Raw genomic sequence first — 22,297 nt, forward strand, 5'->3', positions numbered from 1 at the left:
AACCAACCTGGCATTGATGTCCTCACTGGAGTGAGTAGGTATGGGTTTTATGTTATCTCTGTGTCAATATTTCATGAGCAACAAATGAGTAAGAACCTGTGTGGAGAGGGTTGAGCGGGGTCATTTCAGGGTCAAGCATGTGCTAAGGCCATGGAATCCAGTTTGCACAGAGGATGGTGTGTAAGAAAGACAACAGGGGGCGATAAGTCAAGGGAAGTGTGTTGAAACTAGAAACGGAGGGAGAATTAGCATCACATGCCAGCAAGTGTCAGGGAAGGGGGTGGGCATCTAAGTTAAAGAATCCAAGGTCAGTTGACTGGCCACCAAGAAAGAGAAAGTCATAGGGTATAGTGTTAATATCAATTAGCAGGAGAGTCGAACATTTGCCACTTGGCCTATCATGAACCCTTGGGAGCAAGAACTTAGCTGCACACATAAACATATCCCACTACACTCAAACCAAGTAAATCCCCAACTTAGCTTCCTCCTAAGCAGCTCTCAAATTTCCCCGGCTTGCTTCTAAACTCACCCGACACAAGAGGAAGTGGTGTGACAAGAGGGGATGTTGAGTAGAAAGCAACAGGCATCTTAACCAATAGTGGTTAAAATATGTTACATTGCAAATTTTACAAAATCATGTGAGCACATCAACAAGTTGGCAGGACCCCTCCCAGGGACTTGGAAGAAGACAGGAAATGAGGGGCCCTCCAGCTTAAGCATCTTTAGCTTCCTGCTAAATCTGACTTTGCAGGCCCTTAATAAATACTTCTCAAATAAAGGAGTGCATGCATAGGTAAGGGCTTGGACTTAAGGTTTGTAAGTTCGTGTGCCCGACGCACAGTGAGGCCAAACAAGTTGAAACGTCGGAGTTTGGAGCAGAGAAAAGTTTATTGCAGGGCCCTGCAAGGAGATGGGTGGCTCATGCCCTAAAAGCCCCGAGCTCCCGGAAGGGTGTCGGCAAAGCATTTTTAAAAGCCAGGTGAGGGAGGGGGGTCGCAGGGTATGGGATCAGCTCGTGCACAGTTCTCTGATTGGCTGATGGTGAGGTAACAGGTAGTGTCACGGGGTTAACATTATCAGTCCTTAGGCTCCAGGAGGCCTGGGGGCTATGTGTTCATGGTCATCAGGTAGTTAACCTCTTCCATTTGGTGTGGGTTTTCCACATCTGTACAACAACTCAGGTAATGTGCATCAGATACCGTTATCTGGGTACTTCAGAGAGGAGCTAAAGCAGAGGATATGGGGGAAAGGCCTGTCCTGGGAAGGCCCCATAGGGTCCTGCTCAGTTATGTGAGCATTAAACAATGAGCATATTCCAAGAGTACTTCTGAATTGCACCGATAATTTTTTTAAAGACAAGCTGAGGAACAACAGCCTAAAAGCTTGGCATCAGAAACTGCTGAAAAGCGTGGAAAGCTGGGGTGAAAAGTAAAACCTCTTGGTGAGATATTGAAGGATGAGTCTAGTCCCTGTGGCTGAACTTTTGACCAGCTGCCTCCTAGGAGCCACACAGGGGAACTTCAGTTTCTCCAGAATCAAAAGAATGTGCTCAAAAATGTCTTTGAAAATAAAAAAGAAATAGAAATTCAGCACATGATAAATGTACATTGAATAACTAAATAAAACGAAAACTGATGGAACAACTGTTTCCAATTGAGAGAGACTCACCTGTCCTTCCTTAGCCTCTTAAGGATTAAAATGAGCCTGGATAACATCAGTTGTGTCTGAAGGGTTGTCTGAAAGGAACTCCCAGGTTTGGCTGAAAATTATGCCCTTCTGGACTTGCAAGGGATTAGGAAGGAATGGCTTACAAACTCCTCTGCCCCTGAAGTAGGTCATTTTTCTGTGGCAGAGCATGTATATTATCTGCCCTCCATCTGTTCCATTTCATTTAGGGACAAGAGGGAGACCGGCAGAAGGAGTTCCGGAAAAGTCGCAGGTACACCCAATTAACGTAAAACATTCCCAAGAGCTAAGACAGGTGGAAATAAACCAAGACCAATTACAGGAGAACAGGCAGAGGCTATTTATTCAGAGCTTGCAGGAGCAAGGGGGGTTGCCATATCACTTGCTCTGTGCAGAGACGCAAAAGCGGGCGGGGGTAGGAGGGCTTCATGGGGGCAAAAAGGGAAGGAAGTTTCCTGTGTCTTGCTCAGAGGCTGTTGGTCTGAGGAAGCCGAAAGTGGGCAGACTAGAACTGGGGGATCCTGTGTGATGGCTTGGGGGTGCATATTTGCCTCTCTCTGCTTGGTCCCAAGTCGGAAGCAGGGCCAAAAATGGGGAAAGTTAGAAGTTTCAGGTCCTGGCCATTTTGGGTTGATGTTTGCAGAAGTTATTATTTAGCTTCCTGGTTTGTCCCTAGAGAGAGAGCAATCTGTCTTCCTACAAGTCTGACTGACAGCAGGCTGGCTTCCCAGGCTGTTTGTGACAGACAAGTGGGGTGGGGTAGGTTTCCTGGGCAGGGGCTTGGGTCTGTGGGTCAGAGCTCTATCTGTACACAAGGCCCGGCCACTGTCTGTTCCTATAGTGTGTCCTGCCATTTGCTGTCAGACGAAGAAACTTTCTGAATAAGTGTATCCACAGTTACAGGAAAACCTAAGAGGGTATTGGTTGTTTTCCTTAGAAAATAACTGTTCACAGCTCCGTGATGGGAGAACTTATTAATTTAAAGGGTAAATCGAAGTGCAGGGGCCAAACTGTGCATCTTATCACGGGTAATAGGCATGTAGTCAAGTGCCCACACGCCACGCTGGAAATTGCCCCTTCAATATTTTGAAACTAAAAAAGCACGAAGAGGAGTCATTTCACCCTAAGCCTCCTCAACCTGCTCTGATCTCATCCCCTCAGGAAAAAAATTCGGGAGGGAATGTCCCGTTACCGCGATAGGGCCTGAGAGGTCCTCATTCTGGGCTTGATTCACAGCAATGACCACCTTACAGTCCCCGAAGTGGCTCACAATTGTTTACAGAGGAGGGCTCTCATATATTTTAACCTCAGCCAATTATTTAAGGCAAAACTATCTTTCACTTTAAAAACCCAGCGGGCAGCTTGTAAGCATCGAATAGATTGCACCGGGGGTCCGTTTTCAGGCTCTGTTATGTAAAACCGCCAACGTTACTTGCTCTGCTAGTTACGGAAGAAAAAACGTTTGCATTATTCAGCATTTCACACACAAACAACCGAAGCTCAAAGGCATTTTTTTTTTCTAACATCTTTATTGGAGTATAATTGCTTTACAATGGTGTTAGTTTCTGCTTTATAACAAAGTGAATCAGTTATACATATACATATGTTCCCATATCTCTTCCCTCTTGCATCTCCCACCCTCCCTATCCCACCCCTCTAGGTGGTCACAAAGGCATTTTTTGAATGTAATCTTGCCTTTCCAAACTTTGCAGCGTCCGTGGGCTCTGTGAAATGGAGTGAGTGGGCCAGACACAGTAATCAGCTCCAGCTGCTAACAATGAATGTCTCCACAACCCTGGGCAGGGCAGGCAGGGAGACTTCTCCCCTCCTTCCAGAAAGGGCCCATCCGTTAGACAAATCCTTGGCTCCCCGCCAGAAGAGCAGCAAATATGAGTGAAAAATAAGCTTGAAGAAAAAACTCCCAGCTGCCCAGATCAGACCTGTAGCAAGGAGAACCTCCCTTCAGCTTCACGGCCCCTAGAATTGCATCAGCGCAGCCCTGTGCTACATGGTGAAGGAAACCCTTTATGGTGAGCGACTCTTACCCGAATACCCCATAATGACGAGCTAGGGCCTCGATTTCCTTCTTTGTTTTCGAGTAGCTGAACTTCCGCTTCGCACAGCGACTACTGGTCACGCTTCTTCCCGGAGGAGGAAAATGACAAACTAACCACAGCCAGAGGCATCAATCCCTTCAGCCTCCATCCCTGCCCTTATCGTGTTTCTTTTTCCTACCAGGCAAGAGCCTGGGAGCTGATTAGCCTGATGGCTCCCAGGAGGCCCCGTTGGAGAACACGTCTTGGGAGACGTGAATGTCCTGTTGAGTCTCTACGTATTTTACAGGAGGTCAGAGTTACAGCTGGCCGTTCCTGATGTGGAGCTGGGAAAGTTAACAGACCAGATCGATAGAGTCCTCGACGCTGTGCTTGTTGATTCTGGAAAGTACCCCCCAAAATATGTGGAAGCTGCATACCAAACCCCAAGGATTTACATGTAACTGAGAAGAAACATGCACTATGAAATATAGGAATTCATTCATTTTCCAAATAGTTATTAAACACCCATGATATACTAGGTGGGGTTTCAGAGGTGAAAGTTATCGTCCCTGCCCTCAAGTAGCTTATGGTCTAGAAATTCAACATCCAATCTATATTCAGTCCATCCCCAAATCCTGTCAATTTTACCTTCTAGATAAGAAGAGATACCTCCTTATCTCTCACAATCACCCAATTGTCTCTACATCCACCCCCACCAGGGTGGCCCGGACCATTATCATCATCATCATCTCTCACCTGAACTTCTGCGACGGCCTCCTCACTGCCTCCATGTCTACTCATCTTGTCCAAAGCCAGAATGGTCTTTGCAAAGGCAAAGTCCACCTTAAAAATCTTTGAGCAATACCCACAGAATAAAAATAAGATACCTTAAACTGTCCATAGGCCCTGCCTTCTATGGCCTCCACCTGCCCTAGGTTGGTTGCAAAAATGGTCCCAATTCTCCACCCCTTCCTGTATCCCCGGCTCTGCAACGTGGCTTCACAGCTCATTCCGTTAAGAAGTGAAACCCATTTCCCCACTCTTGAATCCTCCCTGTGACTTACTTTGGCCAATAGAATGGGATGAAAATGAGGGTGTTCTGAAAATAGAAGCCAGAGCCCCGGTTAGAATCCTAGCTCCCCTGCTTGCTAGTTTTGTGTCCGCAGGAAGACCTGTAATCTCTCTGTCTCAGTCTCCTCATCAGTAAAGTAGGAATCATGGGTTACCTGTCTCAGAGCACTGCTCTGAGGATTCAGGGAGAAAGTGTTACTATCTGTGGTTTAAGATCGGTCAGAGAAAAGCTGAAGACTGTGCTACTATTTACAAATCAGAAGAAAAAAAGTTGGAAATTCAGGTTGCAATCAAAGGGCCCAAGGTCAAAGGGATAATTATTATTTACACGCACACAAATACTGATACTTTTTCTCATTCAGCTGAAACCCCCTTTGCCTCGTTAAGATACCAGCTACTCATTCACCTTGCTTATCTAATTAACATCATCAAGGCAGATGGCAAAGATCAATATAGATGCTCCCTTAATGGACCTTCACTTAACCACTTGGCAGTATTAACCAACACTCCAAGTTTCACTTTCCAACTTGAACAGACTGATAACCAACACCTTAAATGTTCAGATCGACTACGTCATTTTTAGGTATGCATAAATTAGCTGCTCACACCAGCTAATTATGTTTATCAAGATTTGGTTACTTTTATTTCCCAGCCTGTTTATGTCCCTGCTATTGCAATTACATAATGTAATTAAATTCTATAAAAATCAACAAAGATCTTTTAAAAGTGTTTTTAAAAAGTGAATTGTTGTTTCTATGAATTCTAAGTTGAATGCTGTAGAAAGAATATGAGTTGAAAAGAAGATTGCTATTGAATTTGGTGTGGGTGAAATAAGAGTACTGAACAAAGAATAATCCTTAACTCTAGAAGATTAATATACTCAGATTGATTTCTAAGTATTTTTCACTTCTCACTTCCATTTCAAAGAAACCGAACTAGAAAATATAGGCAATACAAGATGAATTTAATTTACAACAAGAAATCCAATATGTAGAATCAAACTCGGAGAGTCATGGCACTACATCAAGAGATCGGGGAAAGAATCCACACTTACATGTTTCAAGTTAAGTTAAAATTAATGGAAATTTCTACTTTTGGCTAACATGGATGAACAAGAATTTCAAGAATTTCCTATCTGAAAACAGAACAAAATATATAGAACAAAGGCTTTCAAAACACTGGACATTAGGAAATGAAAGGAAACTCTCTCTAAGAGACCGGAAATAAATTGGGTGCCCCCTTGCATTGCCCCAGCTAATTGCTTTGAGAGAGATTGCAAGCCAGAGCATAAGAGGGGAACCCAGGTAGAGCCCAGTGAGCCCCTGGATTGAGGAAATGGAGCTAAAAGTTCAGGGAGCCCAGAGTGACTAGAGTTTGCAGGTCAAGTTTGGAGAGGAGGAAACTAAACAAAGAAAACTCCAGGGATCTTCAGAGGAGCCCCACAAGCACTCAGCCGAGTGCAGATCCGTGCACACATGTAAGGAAAAAACCTACCTAAGGCTGGGGGGAAAGTCACTGGAAAGTGTAGAGTGTCTGTTTCTACCAGTCAGCCTGGAAAGTGTTCTCATTCATGGAACATTGAGGAGAGTTTGTCTCAGCAGTATGTAATGATTAGCTTTACCCTCACTACTGCTCTGATCAAGCCTAACGAATCTTAAAAAGCCAAACCCCAAAAGATCAAACTGTTTTCCAAACTGCTTAAGAATTACATTCCAAGAATGGAAGCTCAAACATATTTATAAGAATATAGAAAATATCCAGTACCCAACATGGTAAAACTCAGAGAGCAGGGATTCCCACCAGCTCATGATACTGGAGCGGTCTGGTTAGAATACCATCCATGGCAACTTTGTCCCTCCCACTCCAGAACAATGTCACCCTTTCAGAACACCTAGATCACTGCTGTAGAGAACACTAACTCCATTGCTGGCTGCCTTCATTATGAATAAATCCCAAATTGCTCTTTCATCTTTGTGTCACTAGTTCAATGGTCAAAGTCCCAAAAGAGAGCAAGCCTGGGTCACACACCAACCACCAAGTAGTAGGAAAAAGAAATATGTGGTTACCTTTGGCTTTTATAGTGGGAAGTGAGGCCAACACTCACAAAGGGGGCCTCTCCCTAAATAGGATGGAGCTTTATATGCTGGGCAGCTAAACAATGACAAACATCCAGTATGGTGATTAACTACGTATTACTTTTTAATCTCCAAACCTAATCTTAATCTGTTGTCTCTTTTTATGGTCCAAGGTAGCTCTCTGGTAAGGATTCAAGCTCTCCTTTCTTAACCATCTATTTATTTCATTTATTAAGTATTAAGATACTCTTTTTTTTGCATTTTAACAGCTCTAAAAATGCTATGTCTCATAATCAATGAAAATTATCAATCAATACATTAAAACTGGTGTCTTACAATCAATTAAAATTGCCAACTTTTTTTTCTTAGAGGTTCATAAAAAGGATAGATCTTTCAAATGATGGCATCTTAGATTTAATGAAACCTGGCAACATCTTTTCTCCGCTATCATGGAACTTATCACACTGAATTGTCTTTATTCCTCATTAGACTGTAATTTCTACATATGTCTTAAACTCAGTGCTTAGCAGAAAGTAGATCCAAAACACATATGTTTATTGAATAAACGAGTAATTTGGTCAATTGAGAATGAAGCTGCTAAGCAAATCTCTGTATTCCATGTTTCATGTTCCATGAGCCTCTGAGATTTAAATACATCCAGAAAAGTTTGTTTTTCAATACTTTTGATCCCAGAAGTCTGACTTATTCATTCAACAATTATTGAACTCTAAGTCGATCCCAAGCATTGTACCAAGTGCCTTCTATGAATTATCTCATTTGATAATCACAAGTATCCTCAATGGGTACACTGAGACTCAAAGAAGTTTAATAAATTACCAAAAGTCACACAGCCACAAGCAGGGGAGCCATGATTTGAACACAGATAGTCTAACTCCAGAGTTCATGCTCTTAATTGCTCTAATATTATCAGACTATATTCTATAGACCCTCTACTATTTACAGACTCTCTTCAGAGTTAAAGGTAGCAGGAATCCCAGTTTGAGTCTAAGCTGTGTCCACACTTGGATTCTGTCAAGTTTGGAAGGCTGGTTATCCGTCAAGGGTCTACCTAGAAAAGTTCCTAGTGGAAATCTCAGCACACAAGTTCAGGCTGGTGAAAATGATCCATGGTTGAGGGGAAGAGCAATTCTGTGTATAACATGATCTATGTCACTCAGGTTTTTCTCCTTCCCCACTCAGAAATTCATGCTGGGATCCTAGTTTTGGTACAGGAGAAGGGAGATGGGCTGGCGCTGATGACCGTGTTGGCATCAGGTAGTACCATCACCTTTGGCCCAGGTAGAAGCAACCTCAGCTCATGGTTCATACCTTTGGTAGCAGCCATAATGTTTGGGGCATGCATCAGCCTCGATGGCCGGGTCATCATTTGTGGTATCATCACAACAGAGAGAGGAGGAAAATGGTGGGAGTCACAGTGTAGTGAAGGGTTTCCTCTGAGAAGCCCACTGCAGACCATTCCACGTGGGCTCCAAGAACAATTTGAGAGAAATCTGAGTGGGCCTTGAGGAGCCAGAGGAATGCTATTGCTTTGTGACCCTGTTTTCACTCTCAAGCTGTGTATAGTGAGCAATATGAGTTATATAATTACATCTCCAACCCAAGGAACACATAAAAGCAGTCAGAGCTTTGAAAGTGAACTAGAAAACAAAGAACAAGCAGTCTGTTTGAAAGAGAGCAAGGAGAAGCATCAGTAGGATGACAAAGACTTTTTCAGGAGAAGGCAAATGTCATGGATGGAGCAGTAAACCAGAAGTCAGGAAATCTGAATTCTAGTCCCTGCTCTTTCCCAAATGTTCTGTTTCACTGAGAGGCAGTCAATTCACCTCTCTGAGCCTGCTTCCTTACCTACTGCCTGAGATGACTGGGCTAGATGGATGGCCAACCCTAACTTCCATCTGGCTCACAAAGGTTGTGATTCTGCAGACTCTGGGTTGTACATTCTAACACCAACCTGATCTTTAAAATAGCCTTGCAGGGGACTCAGCCAGCTTGGGACCTGCATAACAACAGCAGAACCGAGTAGCTTTCTGGGCTCTGGAAATCACAGTGGTAAAACAATAGGAAAGCTGAACATGCAGTCAACTGGTACACCCCAGCAGGTTCGGGCAGGGTGAATAGGCTCCATTTGGGGAAGTTAATAAAGTGCCTCTGGCTGAGCATGTTTTTGGTCAAGCTAATTGCTCGTGCAGGGAAATCATAAGAGAATGTATATTTCTTTTTTTTTTTTCTTTATTGAAGTATAATTGCTTTACAATGGTGTGTTAGTTTCTGCATTATAACAAAGTGAATCAGCTATACATATACATATATCCCCATATCTCCTCCCTCTTGCGTCTCCCTCCCACCCTCCCTATCCCACCCCTCTAGGTGGTCACAAAGCTGATCTCCCTGTGCTATGCAGCTGCTTCCCACTAGCTACCTATTTTACATTTGGTAGTGTATATATGTCCATGCCACTCTCTCACTTCATCCCAGCTTCCCCTTCCCCCTCCCTGTGTCCTCAAGTCCATTCTCTACGTCTGTGTCTTTATTCCTGTCCTGCCCCTAGGTTCTTCAGAACCTTTTTTTTTTTTTTCAGATTTCATATATATGTCTTAACGTACGGTATTTGTTTTCCTCTTTCTGACTTACTTCACACTGTATGACAGACTCTAGGTCCATCCACCTCACTACAAATAACTCAATTTCATTTCTTTTTATGGCTGAGTAATATTCCATTGTATATATGTGCCACATCTTCTTTATCCATTCATCTGTCAATGGACACTTAGGTTGCTTCCATGTCCTGGCTACTGTAAATAGAGCTGCAATGAACATTGTGGTACATGACTCTTTTTGAATTTTGGTTTTCTCAGGGTATATGCCCAGTAGTGGGATTGCTGGGTCATATGGTAGTTCTATTTTTAGTTTTTTAAGGAACCTCCATACTGTTCTCCATAGTGGCTGTATCAATTTACATTCCCACCAACAGTGCAAGAGTGTGCCCTTTTCTCCACACCCTCTCCAGCATTTCTTGTTTGTAGATTTTTTGATGATGGCCGTTCTGACTGGTGTGAGGTGGTACTTAACTGTAGTTTTGATTTACATTTCTCTAATGATTAGTGATGTTGAGCATCCTTTCATATGTTTGTTGGCAATCTGTATATCTTCTTTGGAGAAATGTCTATTTAGGTCTTCTGCCCATTTTTGGATTGGGTTGTTTGTTTTTTTGATATTGAGCTGCTTGTAAATTTTGGAGTTTAATCCTTTGTCAATTGCTTCATTTGCAAATATTTTCTCCCACTCTGAGGGTTGTCTTTTCATCTCGTTTATGTTTTCCTTTGCTGTGCAAAAGCTTTTAAGTTTCATTAGGTCCCATTTGTTTATTTTTGTTTTTATTTCCATTTCTCTAGGAGGTGGGTCAAAAAGGATCTTGCTGTGATTTATGTCATAGAGTGTTCTGCCTATGTTTTCCTCTAAGAGTTTGATGGTGTCTGGCCTTACATTTAGGTCTTTAATCCATTTTGAATTAATTTTTGTGTATGGTTTTTAGGGAGTGTTCTAATTTCATTCTTTTACATGTAGCTGTCCAGTTTTCCCAGCACCACTTATTGAAGAGGCTGTCTTTTCTCCATTGTATATTCTTGCCTCCTTTATCAAAGATATGGTGACTATATGTGCGTGGGTTTATCTCTGGGCCTTCTATCCTGTTCCATTGATCTGTATTTCTGTTTTTGTGCCAGTACCACACTGTCTTGATTACTTTGTCTCTTGTAGCTTTGTAGTATAGTCTGAAGTCCGGGAGCCTGATTCCTCCAGCTCCATTTTTCTTTCTCAAGATTGCTTTGGCTATGCGGGGTCTTTTGTGTTTCCATACAAATTGTGAAATTTTTTGTTCTAGTTCTGTGAAAAACGCCATTGGTAGTTTGATAGGGATTGCATTGAATCTGTAGATTGCTTTGGGTAGTATAATAATTTTCACAATGTTAATTCTTCAATCCAAGAACATGGTACATCTCTCCATCTGTTTGTGGCATCTTTGATTTATTTCATCAGTGTCTTATTGTTTTCTGCATACAAGTCTTTTGTCTCCTTAGGTAGGTTTATTCCTAGGTATTTTATTCTTTTTGTTGCAGTGGTAAATGGGAGTGTTTCCTTAATTTCTCTTTCTGATTTTTCATCATTAGTGTATAGGAATGCAAGAGATTTCTGTGCATTAATTTTGTATCCTGCTACTTTACCAAATTCATTGATTAGCTCTAGTAGTTTTCTGGTAGCATCTTTAGGATTCTCTATGTATAGTATCATGTCATCTGCAAACAGTGACAGTTTTACTTCTTCTTTTCTGATTTGGATTCCTTTTATTTCTTTTTCTTCTCTGATTGCCATGGCTAGGACTTCCAAAACTATGTTGAATAATAGTGGTGAGAGTGGACATCCTTGTCTTGTTCCTGATCTTAGAGGAAATGCTTTCAGTTTTTGACCATTGAGAATGATGTTTGCTGTGGGTTTATCGTATATGGCCTTTATTATGTTGATGTAGGTTCCCTCTATGCCCACTTTCTGGAGAGTTTATCATAAATGGGTTTTGAATTTTGTCAAAAGCTTTTTCTGCAACTATTGAGATGATCATATGGTTTTTATTCTTCAATTTGTTAATATGGTGTATCACATTGATTGATTTGCATATATTGAAGAATCCTTGCATCTATGGGATAAATCCCACTTGATCATGGTGTATGATCCTTTTAATGTGTTGTTGGAGTCTGTTTGCTAATATTTTGTTGAGAATTTTTGCATCTCTATTCATCAGTGATACTGGTCTGTAATTTTCTTTTTTTGTAGTATCTTTGTCTGGTTTTGGTATCAGGGTGATGGTGGCCTCATAGAATGAGTTTGGGAGTTTTCCTTCCTCTGCAATTTTTTGGAAGAGTTTGAGAAGGATGGGTGTTAGCTCTTCTCTAAATGTTTGATAGAATTCACCTGTGAAGCCATCTGGTCCTGGACTTCTGTTTCTTGGAAGATTTTTAATCACAGTTTCAATTTCATTACTTGTGATTGGTCTGTTCATATTTTCTATTTCTTCCTGGTTCAGTCTTGGAAGGTTATACCTTTCTAAGAATTTGTCCATTTCTTCCAGGTTGTCCATTTTATTGGCATAGAGTTGCTTGTAGTAGTCTCTTAGGATGCTTTGTATTTCTGTGGTGTCTGTTGTAACTTCTCCTTTTTCATTTCTAATTTTATTGATTTGAGTTCTCTTGATGAGTCTGGCTAATCGTTTATTAATTTTATCTTCTCAAAGAATCAGCTTTTAGTTTTATTGATCTTTGCTATTGATTTCTTTGTTTCTATTTCATTTATTTCTGCTCTGATCTTTATGATTTCTTTCCTTCTGCTAACTTTGGGTTTTGTTTGTTCTTCTTTCTCTAGTTCCTTTAGGTGTAAGGTTAGATTGTTTATTTGAGATTTTTCTTGTTTCTTGAGGTAGGCTTGTATAGCTATAAACTTCCATCTTAGAACTGCTTTTGCTGCATCCCATAGGTTTTGGATCGTCGTGTTTTCATTGTCATTTGTCTCTAGGTATTTTTTGATTTCCTCTTTGATTTCTTCAGTGATCTCTTGGTTATTTAGTAACGTAGCCTTTAGCCTCCATGTGTTTGTGTTTTTTACATTTTTTTCCCTGTAATTCATTTCTAATCTCATAGCGTTGTGATCAGAAAAGATGCTTGATATGGTTTCAATTTTCTTATATTTACTGAGGCTTGATTTGTGACCCAAGATGTGATCTATCCTGGAGAATGTTTCCTGCACACTTGAGAAGAAAGTGTAATCTGCTGTTTTTGGATGGAATGTCCTATAAATATCAATTAAATCTATCTGGTCTATTGTGTCATTTAAAGCTTGTATTTCCTTATTAATTTTCTGTTTGGATTATCTGTCCATTGGTGTAAGTGAGGTGTTAAAGTCCCCCACTATTATTGTGTTACTGTCGATTTCCTCTTTTAGAGCTGTTAGCAGTTGCCTTATGTATTGAAGTGCTCCTATGTTGGGTGCATATATATTTATAATTGTTATATCTTCTTCTTGGATTGATCCCTTGATCATTACGTAGTGTGCTTCCTTGTCTCTTGTAACATTCTTTATTTTAAAGTCTATTTTATCTGATATGAGTATTGCTACTCCAGCTTTCTTTTGATTTCCATTTGCATGGAATATCTTTTTCCATACCCTCACTTTCAGTCTGTATGTGTCCCTAGGTCTGAAGTGGGTCTCTTGTAGACAGCATACATGTGGGTCTTGTTTCTGTATCCATTCAGTGAGCCTGTGTCTTTTGGCTGGAGCATTTCATCCATTCACGTTTAAGGTAATTATCAGTATGTATGTTCCTATTACCATTTTCTTAATTGTTGTGGGTTTGTTTTTGTAGGTCCTTTTCTTCTCTTGTGTTTCCCACTTAGAGAAGTTCCTTTAGCATTTGTTGTAGAGCTGGTTTGGTGGTGCTGAATTCTCTTAGCTTTTGCTTGTCTGTAAAGCTTTTGATTTCTCCATCGAATCTGAATGAGATCCTTTCTGGGTAGAGTAATCTTGGTTATAGGTTCTTCCTTTTCATCACTTTAAGTATATCATGCCACTGCCTTCTGGCTTGTAGAGTTTCTGCTGAGAAATCAGCTGTTAACCTTATGGGAGTTCCCTTGTATGTAATTTGTCGTTTTTCCCTTGCTGCTTTCAATAATTTTTCTTTGTCTTTAATTTTTGCCAATTTGATAACTATGTGTCTCGGTGTGTTTCTCCTTGGGTTTATCCTGTATGGGACTCTTTCTGGACTTGGGTGGCTATTTCCTTTCCCATGTTAGGGAAGTTTTCGACTATAATCTCAAATATTTTATCGGGTCCTTTCTCTCTCTCTTCTCCTTCTGGGACCCCTAGAATGCGAATGTTGTTGCGTTTAATGTTGTCCCAGAGGTCTCTTAGGCTGTCTTCATTTCTTTTCATTCTTTTTTCTTTATTCTGTTCCACAGCAGTGAATTCCACCATTCTGTCTTCCAGGTCCCTTATCTGTTCTTCTGCCTCAGTTATTCTGCTATTGATTCCTTCTAGTATATTTTTCATTTCAGTTATTGTATTGTTCATCTCTGTTTGTTTGTTCTTTAATTCTTCTAGATCTTTGGTAAACATCTCTTGCATCTTCTCGATCTTTGCCTCCATTCTTTTTCCAAGGTCCTGGATCATCTTCACTATTATTATTCTGAATTCTTTTTCTGGAAGATTGCCTATCTCCATTTCATTTAGTTGTTTTTCTGGGGTTTTATCTTGTTCCTTCATCTGGTACATAGCCCTCTGCCTTTTCATCTTGTCTATCTTTCTGTGAATGTGGTCTTTGTTCCACAGGCTGCAGGATTGTAGTTCTTCTTGCTTCTGCTCTCTGCCCTCTCCTTTCATTGTTTTTGAAATGAAACAGTTGTAAAAGATTTCACAAATAAATAAGTATATAAAATATTTATAGGTTGTAAAATATTTCACAAATATTTCTTGTCCACAGACACATGCAAATAAATTTTGCGCAATTGATTTCTTCTCCTCCTATCCCCCTTAACAAGATAGTTTTGCATCTATTTGTAAATTCATTTAGCATTATTTTCTGCTTATATATGTGTGGTGCTTAGAATTCTCCTTTGATCCAGATGTAACAGCTTGCTGGTTTCCCATTAATTAATGAACTGAATAAAATCTTTGATGTGTACATTTCATATTTGTATGAGAGTCATGATTACCCACTATTTAAAAACTTTTCCTATAACAATTTCTTCCTAAATAAGCATTCATCCATTCATTCATTTACTCATCACAAAGACTACTTAAATATAAGTAGCACCAAAAATAAAGAACTATGTTAAAATGTATGCACAATACAGAGATGAATATTCATGGTCTCACCCTCAAGATGTTTATCAAAAAATTATAAAATAATTGTAATCCAAGATCACTGACAAGTACCATGCAAAAGGGAGATTGAGAAAGGGAGATTTATGTTTGATCAGAGGAAGATGGAAGGGTCCATGAAGGAAATTTCCAGTGATTTCCAAGGGGGAGGGTGTTGAGGGTAAGTGCCTGGCTCTGTCTGGACAAACCTAAGTGTATGCAATACAGAGGCAGGAGACAGGGCTGGAAAGGAGAGTCGGATACTGTCATGGAAAACCTTGAATACCATGCTGAAGGCAGAACAGAGCCAATGAAGTTTCCTTAGCAGAGGAGCATCCTGGTCAAACCATAGCATGATTACCTCCCCTCCAGATGGAGGATAGTTCAGAGAAGAGGACCACTTGACTCCAGGGAGAAAAGTTAGGAGTCAACTGCAATAGTCCAGGAAAAATTGGTAGTAATGGCCTGGACCAGAGTGAACACATAGGGAACAGAAAGGAAGAGACCCACATGGGCACTGTCTGATCATCACCCTCACCACCCCCAGCATCCCACACCACAACCACGAACACTGAAATTTCTGCAAGTCACTTTCTCTCCCCACTGTTGGCTTTCAAACACCAGCAAAGCTGTGCTCTTTGATTCCATGTATTTCCACGCCAATCCTTCAGCTACTGCTGTCTGGCCTCCTTATCCAAAGGGCAAGATCTTCACGCTCCCTAGGCTCCTGCAGGGATCTGACACCCACTGCTTCTCAGTGAATGCTTTTAAGTGACATTGAACTATCTGCTCTAGTGCATCAGTAAAGCGTTTCTATTTGACCTACGGAGATGTCACATTCCAGGTCAGCAGAATGCTCTTCTGTGCTGTTAATGCATGACTAACTACCTTGATCACGAAAATAAGCTCCCCGTCAGTGGTATTTTGCAGGTACAGGTGCAGAGATCTCAGCAACGGCAGAGTGCCCTCGGGCACCATGGCAACCAGTGCGTCAGCCCGGGTACCCTCTGCAGTGTGGGAATAGTCAGCTCTCCATTCATTTTAGCTGACAACAAAAATGAGAGGTGTTCTGTCCTGCCTTGTCCTCTCAGAAAATGTTTGGCAGGTCCCAGGGTAGCAAGGATGCTGGTCTTTATGCCTGAGGAGAATTAGGATAGAGGTTGCAGCCCCAATCCACTCAAATGCTTTTGGTCCCTCTGCAGAGGCTGACTTCTAGGCAGGGGCTGGCTGGGCGTGTGTGCTGGCTGTTGTTGTTTCACATATGTTGCTTTAAACTTGATTAAAATCACAAATCACTTGCCAGAGACCTTGCCTCAGCTCTGCAGCCCCACAATTTTGGGGGCTTATGACATAATGTGCATTCTGTTGTTACTATTGTAAGTCTTGTGTAAGTGATGTCTCAAGTACCAAATTGTATTTGTTTCAGGGGTGTTCTGTAAGAGATGGAAACTCAGCTAAAAGTATCTTAAGCAAAACTGGGCATGTAAAGGCATGTGTAACTGGGCAGTCCAAGGTACAGTTGACTTCAGGGATTCAAATAATATGGTTCTGTTCTCTCTCTTCTCTGTTTCTTTCTCTCTCTCTCTCTCTCTCTCTCCAATACTTGGCCTAAGTCCCTCCTATTCCTTATGATCTGTACAAGTGCAGGGCCTGGCCAGAGACAGTTCTAGGCTTACAGTCCCAGATTAGCAATGCCATAGCAAAGAGAGAGCATCTGTCTGCCAGCGTATGTCACAGAAAATCCCAGGGAAGGGCTCTGATGGGCTGTCCTGGGTCACATGTCCACATGCAGTGGGAACTATGAGTGACCAAGCAAGTCAGGTGCCTATCACTCTGAGGAGAGGGGTGGGTTCTGTGATTACCAGACCCAGAAAGACAAGAAGGAGAACTGTTACAAGAAAGGAGGAAAAGATGATGGTCATACCAAAATAGACCAAGCTAAAAAGGTAGGGAAAAAAATATCTCAACTGGCTAGCACTTCGGGCTTCACCAAATTTCCCACGTTCAAGTACAATAGCTGTAACAGTGAAGGGTTGCCCAAGTCCAGAGGGCACCATTAACGCTGCATCCTATGGAAGCCCTGCCAGGGACGCCTTTCACAAGAATACTGTGGGAATTCAGCCCTGGAGTTGTGCAACCGCAGACTCTGTCTGGTCACTCCTTGAGGAAGGACAAGGGAAGTGGTGAGTGTCAGGGGCTGAAACCATACAAACAGAGACCGACGCCTCCGCAGAACTGGAGATCTGAAAAAAGCCAAAGGTCTGGGAGATGGGAAGTCATCAGGGCGTGCAGAGGTCATGCAGGCAGGAAAGTAATAACAGCAACGGAAGCATGAAAGGCAGCCTGGCTGGAGTAGAAGCTGTTTGCTCTCTGGCCCCCTCTCCATTTCTCGATGGGCACGAGCATCTCTGAGCGCACAGGAGGTAACTCCGGCTAGAGGAACCATGCCTACGGAGGGCTGGAGTCAGGAGCAGGAGCGGAGGGGAAGCAGGCCCTCTTGCCCTTGCCAAAATGGCTGCCCAGCAAGAACACCGCCTGGCCTCCTGCTACCTGAGCTGCTGGGCAGAGCAGCTCAGTGGTGAGTGCAGCAGGTTCCCCAGTGGTCAACAGGCTGATAGTCAGCTGCGATACAATACCTTGGCCCTACCAGTGATAGATGCTGCCAGTGTCCACTCTGATTGGTTAGCTCCTGCCCCATCCGGTCATCAACTGTGTTTCACTATCTCCCTGGACGTGGGTGTCCTGTCTATGGATCTTGGGTCCATGTCAGAGTCATGCTCTCCCCGCCTCTTACTTTTCTGGACCCTGCGCTCCGCGCTCCATCTCCTATATCCAATGACATCTCTGACAAAGGAATCCGGTTGCTCACAGCTTTCAAAGGAATGAACTCTGAGCCCTTCTAAAAGAGACCATGCCCTACATTATAACATATCAGACTCTTCGGTGACCCCGAGAGGAGGCGTAGTTACTAACGGGGAAAGGCTTCTGCCTAAGACTGGGGCTTGTCTGTTAATCAAGTCACCGTCTTGTTGGCTTCCCCTCACCACCGAACAGACAGACCTTTCTCTTCAGCCCTGGCCCTTAAGGGGAAGTGGAAGTGACACCAGACCGTGGGAGGGAAGAAGTGTCCAGAAAAGGAAGCCTTGGGGAAGGATTCCGTGCACGGAGCTTAGGTAGGAAAAGTAAACCGCGAGCTGACACCTCCTCCAGCTGCACCAGCCAATCAACACTTGGGCATAAACCTCGGATGAAATCGGGATCAAAAACCTGTCTGGGCTCTATTCCTTCTCCCAGTTTCTAAGCATTTGAAGGGCTTATGTGTTTAACTATTCTTTGGTTTCTTAATTCATTCAGAAAACCTCCAACGTTCTTTTACTGACCTGGGATGGTGTGGGAGGATGTTGCATGAGCGTTTGTTGGGAGCAGAGTGGTCGGATGAGCGACCCACCTCCCACGAACCCCCAGAGGCCATTCACTGTCTCTTCCGGTTTGACGTCCTTGACGAGTGAGTTTGGTGCCTCTAAACATCACTACCTTGAGGCATGCCTTTCCCCACACATCCTGGTTGTTCCAAAGCATGGAGAAACCCCAAATGGCACGTAAATTCGGCTCATTCTATGAGTGCAAAGGCGAATTTCCCGACTGGTGCTTGGAAGAGATATTGCTTATTCCTCTTTTCTACCCTTCTCCAGCCTCCACATCCTATTCAAGCTGAAGATCCAGTGTGTGTAGCCTGATCCAGAGAAGGGCCTCTGCCTTGCCTGTGTCCACATTCTCAGCCTCCCACCTGGGAAGGTTGGCTGAGTATATTGTAGTAAACAGAGCTAAAGCACAGGCTCGGACTGAAACGGCCTGTGTTTGAATAACGGCTCTGCCACTTACCAGCTGTGTGAATTTAGGCAAATTTCCTAATTTCTCTGTGAGCCAGTTTCCATATCTATAAAATTGGGGAAATAATAATGTCTATTTCTTGGGGATCTTGTGAGTATTAAATGAATTAATGCACACAAAAAGTGATTTTAGTCCATTTATATTATGTATACTTTACCACATTATAAATAAATACATAAATAAATATTTTTAAAAAGTGGTATTACATTTTATCAAATGCTTTTTTCTGCATCTACCTAGATGATGATTTTTTTTTTCTATTCTATTCTGAAATACATAGTGACATGCGTTGATTGATTTGGAATATTAAACCAGCTTTGTGTTCTTGAATAAAGCCAATTAGTTCATGGGACAATATCTTTTTGTTGTTGTTGGGTTTAGTTTGCCAATTTTTTTCCCCAGACTTTTACATCTATGTTCATGAGAAACTTTGGCCTATGATTTCCATTCTTGTAAAGTCCTTGTTATGTCTTTGTATTAAGGTTATGCTGGCCTCATAAAATGTGCTGTAAAGGGGTTCTTCTTTTTTTCTTTTTGTAAGATTTTGTATAATATTGGTGCTATTTCTTAAATTTTAAAGAGAGTTTTCTCAGGACTAAATATAGACTAAAATTTTCTTTTGGAAAAGGTTTTTAATTACAGAGTAAATTACTTTCATAGAAATGGTACTGTTCACATTTTCTACTTTCTCTTGTGTCAATTTTGAGATGTTCTATCTTTCTAGGAATATGTTAACTTCATTTAAATTTTCAAATTGATTGGCATAAAGTTTCCAAATAATATCTCCTAATTATGCTTTTAGTGTGTGTAGGATCCACAGTGATGGTTCCTTTTTATTTCAGATGTTAGTAATTGCACCTTGTCTCTGTCTTGCCAGTCTTGTCAGAGGGTTATCAATTTTATTAGTCTTTTTAAAGAATCAGTTTTTTAATATGTTGATCTTTTTCTATTGTAAATTTCCTTTCTGCCACAAATTTCTTCTTCTTATTATTCCTTATTTTCTTCTTCCTTAGGATTTTCTAAATTCTTGAGGTAGATGCTTAGATCACTTTTTTCCATCTTTCTTCTATTCTAATACATGCATTTAAGGTTTCAAATTTCCCCTTAAGCATAGCTCTAGTTACATTTCACAAATTTTGATATGCTGTATTTTTATTATTTCATTCAAAATGTTTTAAAATTTCTGCTGAAATTTCTTCTTTGACTCATGTGTTAACGTGTTTTTCTTGTCAAAATAATGCCTATTTTCTAACACATTTTGTTATTAATTTCTAGTTCATTTACATTATGATCAGAGAATATCTCCTTATTTCAATCCCCTTAAATTGTGTAAGGCATGCTTTATGACCTGCTTATGGTCAATGTATGCAAACATTTTCTGTGCAATTGAACAACTGAAAAGTATATACATTCTGCAGTTTTGGAGAGTACATTTGTGTGTGTATATATATATGTGTGTGTGTGTGTGTGTGTGTGTGTGTGTATTTATATAGTCACTTTTGTTTATCATGTTATTCAAATCTTCTGTGTGCATACTGATTTTTTGCCTGCATGTTCCGTCAGTTACTGAGTGTATTGTGGCATTATTTTTAAAATAAACTGTGATTATAGATTTGTTTGTTTTTCTTTTTTTTAGTTTTGTCAATTTTTGCTTTATGTATTTTAAAGCTATTTTGTTCATTGTAAACATATTTAGAACTTTTATAATATCCTGTTGGACTGACTCCTTTTTTCTTGTGAAATGTACCTCTTCCTCTATGGTAATACTTCTTGTATGAAAATATATCTTGGTTCATATTAGTATACAGCTGTATTTTAATTAGTCTCTGCATATCATTTTCCATTCACTTATATTCAAACCTCCCATATCTTTATATTTCAGCAGTGTATGGTTGAGTTTTATTTTTTAATCCTATGTGACAATCTTGATCTTTTAACAAGAATATTTAGTACTGCTACAGTTAGTGTAGTTACTTAGATATTTGGGTTTAAATTCACCATCTTTATTTGCTTTCCACTGGTTCCAATTTTTTTCCTTTTTTTCCTCTTCTATTAACTTGCTGGTTATACATTCTCTTTCTCTTGTTTGGTGGTTTAACATAGACATTAGTCATGCATCTTTGACTAGTTAGCATCTGATATAAATTAGTACTTTTCCACTTGCTGCATACTGTATTGACTTAAAAACACTCTAACTCTATTTACTACCTCCCATATTTTGTCCTATTCTTGTCATATATCTATGTCTATAGAGATAAATCACTATTTTTGTTTTATACAATCAATATTCATTTAAATTTGCCCACATATATTTCCTTTTCTTTATTCTTTTGTGCATTTGTATGCTTTCATCTGGGATCATTTTACCCCTGTCTGAAAAAACACTTTTAGACTCCTGTCTGAAGAACCACTTTTTTAATCTTTAATGTAGGCCTACTGTTGACAAATTATCTTAGTTGTTGTTTGTTTGAAAACCTATTAACCTTGTCTTCATTTTTTGAAGTTATTTTATCGAACATAGAATTCTAGGTTGGCAATTATTTCCTTCCATCATTTAAGAAACCTCAGAGTAATTTTCAAAGAGCACTGTCCTCCACTCTACCTCCAGTCTAGCCATGTGGACCCATCATGCATTTTCATCAGCTCCCAAATCCATCTGTCTCTCAGTTGGCTCTCTCTTGTCCAGTTGGCTCCCTTCTTGCCCTGAACTCCTGCTCTTCTTGAACTCTCTCCTCTCCAGCTGTCAGCATGCCCACCTACTCCCTAAATGGTCACCAGCTGACCCAAACCTTAAGACTCTCACAGGGGGTGTGGGAAGTTGGGATGGAGCTGAAATAGGTGCCCAGGTGAAACAGGAAACTAAAGTTTTCCCACATCTGCTCCCAAGTCCCAACAAGCATTTATGTGAAATGCTGCAAATACATTCCTCCAGTAGAGCTGGACCACCTGATACTGTAGTTGTGAGAGTCTATCCTCCCAAGGCCTCTGTTGCCCCTCAAAAAAAGAATATTCCAGAAGAGCTGACAGCTCACTGGAAAGTCTGCAACTCTAAATGTAAATCAAAGATTATTCTGCCAACATAAAGAATAAACAAACGTTTTAATTTAATTTAATTTAATTTGTTAATAGATAGAAGCCAGTAATAGGAAGAGGGTATTGTTATTCCACTACCAACTAAGAGGCAACAACCATTATGGTGTGACAGATTCTATTTCTTACCATGCATTTTCCGTAATTGAGATCATTCTGTATTTACAATTTTGTAATTGCCCTTTTTTGTGGGGAGGGGGATTATTTCTCTAGTATTTCCAAGGTTATTTAAAAATGTTTATCGATACCATTTAATAACTTTATGGTACCGTAGAGGTAGTGTGATTTTCTTAAAGGGTCTTAATATTGGATATTTTTACCTCTGACCCCATAATAATCTTTATCATCTACTTGGTACGTTGTTTATAAGCCTCAGAACTCAATAACATTTTTTAAAACTTTGAAGTGCCAGTTTCATCCTTCCAACAGAGCTGAGGAATCCAATTACAGTTCTCTCACAGAGTGATAGTCTCTCACACATTTTTTTTTCTTATGGCACATTTTTCCTACTTTACATATTTTCCCTTC

The 22,297-nt window shown here is 40.8% G+C and overlaps 1 long non-coding RNA gene across 1 annotated transcript in view; it reads left to right on the top strand.

Annotated features, from left to right (window-relative positions):
* The window catches only part of LOC309616034, a 94,021-nt gene that overhangs the window by 47,316 nt on the left and 24,408 nt on the right, over positions 1 to 22,297 (top strand). The gene's annotated exons all lie outside the window — the stretch shown is intronic.

This window comes from Balaenoptera borealis, assembly GCF_965194805.1.
Source record: "Balaenoptera borealis genome assembly, chromosome: 18".
Lineage (NCBI taxonomy): Eukaryota > Metazoa > Chordata > Mammalia > Artiodactyla > Balaenopteridae > Balaenoptera > Balaenoptera borealis.